Below are 2,292 nucleotides of genomic sequence, written 5' to 3'. Positions count from 1 at the left end.
CTGGCTGTCCTGGAACTCACTCTGTAGACCAGGCTGGCCTCGAACTCAGAAATCTGCCTGCCTCGGCCTCCCAAGTGCTGGGATTAAAGGCGTGCACCACCACTGCCCAGCGGCCTTTTTTTCTTTACCTAGTTTCAGGTTTTAAAATCTGAGTTGGTTTCAATGAGTTTCTTTACCGAGGTTACAAAAACAAAACACCAGCAAGCCATCAGACTCTTCAATGAAAATGTATTACAATTAAACAGAATGTACACATCATGCAAATGAGGCATCCTGTGATCACAATTGTGTTGAGAGGTGCAATGGATCTCAATGAAACAGACAGCAAAATAAAGCTTTAAAAAAAATGGCTAGGTATTTCTGGATGTCAGACCATGCTATCATCTGTGTGCTTGTCATAAAAGATTTATCTCCTTAGATATTCATCAAGGTCAATGGCACAACATTCTTAGATGTATGTATTTTATTTAGATTATATCACATAAACATACATAGTTTCTGAGACTAATACATTCTTAAACTGTACCAGCTTTAAGACTTCTTTATATCTTCTGTTTGTAAATCTGAGAATTAAAGATCTTTTCAAAAGCTTTAAGGTACAAGTCAAAACAAAAAGTTCCAAAGAAAAGGTTATTTTAATAGTAAAGCTACATTTCACCACAAGAAATGAAAAATTTAAATAGAGTATATGGCATACATGGAGTTATACATTCTAGTGTCATTTTTCCTTGTTCAGACTTTTTAATGTTTAAAGTCTATTAAAGTGACGTACTGGAACCAACTTGGGGCCCCCTTTCAAAGAATTAACTCTTTTTTATTACAGTTAGTCAAAGAAAAGAAAATTCCAAGGTCGAATAGAAAAACAACAGCAAAACCATGAAATAACTGCCTGTATGTTACTTGACTCATTCAGCTGAAAAGCCATTCAATGTTATGGAGTGACAATTTGGAGAGATTTTTTTAAAGGTGTGACACAAAAGGGTCCTTACTAGATTCAGTTCCCATAAGGGAAAAGAAATAATTGCCACTACTTAATTATTCATCCAACCAAACATTTCTTCAACCCCTAAACAGTAATGTAGGGTAATGAATGCTTTGTAGATGATGAAGCTTAGTAATAAAATAACAGAAACCGGAGACGGAGAGAAAGTTAGCTAGATTTCCTCCAACCCATACACACACACACACAAACAACAGACAGGGAGATAAGCAGCCAGGTTGAGTAGTACAAGTTTAACTAGAGTGTGGGTAAATAGGTTTTTATAGAGACATCTAAATGTCTCTGTGTCCCAAGTCTGGGAACTCAAGTGTCCTAAAGTAGGGTTCCCAGATAGCATCATACAGGTTATGATAGTAGAGAAGGTCAAGGAAGTGCTTTAGCAGCAGCTGAAGCTCATAAGTAGAACCATAAAATGAAACTTTGCTAAAGCCCCACAAAGCAAAAATCTCAAGGTTTCTACCAAGAGAGGCCAGTGTTTGCCAAACTACCTAGGAATATAGTTACATTTTGAATCTAGTAATTTGGAATCTAGCAGTTAAGGGCAAAAGAAGCTTCTTTAGGTGGCCAGCAGCTCAGATTCAACCCCGACAGCTTCATGGGTGATCCAAACACCACCTGTGTCAATTCAAAAGCAAAAGCATGTAAGGTTAAAGCAGAGACCAGGTATTTTGCATTCTTCCTTGGTTAATACAGTATTTCTCAACAGAAATAGTGTACAGTTCTTACAGAATCATTATTTTAGTGGTCCAAGTGTTCCTCATATGGGACTTCTCTAAAAGTGACATATGTTCTGTTTGGGTTTTTCTGCCCTTAAGTGAATATCAGATAGCCCTTGAGGAAGCAGTGCTAGTGCCCAGATTCATGAAGGATGAGGGAGGGAGGATGGAATACTTTCTAGTCTACATAGTGACTTCAGGCCAGCTTGGTCTATATGAGACCCTCTCAAAAAATTAAAAGTGGCCTTTCATGAATTTCCTGCTTTGTGTCAAAGGACTCTAGGGACTTTCCAGAGAATTGACTGAAGGAGGCTCTAGAGCCCAGTGTCTATACTAAAGACTCTATAGGCAAGGACTGAGGTCAGGTGGAAATATGTACACAAAATACAACTTTGTAGCCTTCCCACCCTATTACTGTATTTGATTTTTTTGAAAAAAGTTTAGATTTCAGTTTAGACATCAAATTTCTATTAGAAGAATACAGTACCATAAAAAAGTTATGGAGCCAGGCGGTGGTGGCGCACGCCTTTAATCCCAGCACTTGGGAGGCCGAGGCAGGCAGATTTCTGAGTTCGA

At 38.3% G+C, this 2,292-nt stretch overlaps 1 protein-coding gene across 4 annotated transcripts in view; it reads right to left on the bottom strand.

Annotated features, from left to right (window-relative positions):
- Window positions 1-211: 211 nt before the first annotated feature.
- The window catches only part of Map7d2 (MAP7 domain containing 2), a 105,294-nt gene continuing 103,213 nt past the window's right edge, over window positions 212-2,292 (bottom strand). For all 4 annotated transcript variants that reach the window (XM_031370136.1, XM_031370144.1, XM_031370145.1 and 1 more), the window contains one exon: window positions 212-1,615. The gene's annotated coding sequence lies outside the window, so the exon portion shown is untranslated. The remainder of the gene's footprint in view (window positions 1,616-2,292) is intronic.

The sequence above is a fragment of the Mastomys coucha genome, chromosome X (assembly GCF_008632895.1).
Source record: "Mastomys coucha isolate ucsf_1 chromosome X, UCSF_Mcou_1, whole genome shotgun sequence".
Lineage (NCBI taxonomy): Eukaryota > Metazoa > Chordata > Mammalia > Rodentia > Muridae > Mastomys > Mastomys coucha.
The sequence above is the reverse complement of the archived record's forward strand: the minus strand, read 5'-3'. Positions and strand labels throughout refer to the sequence as shown.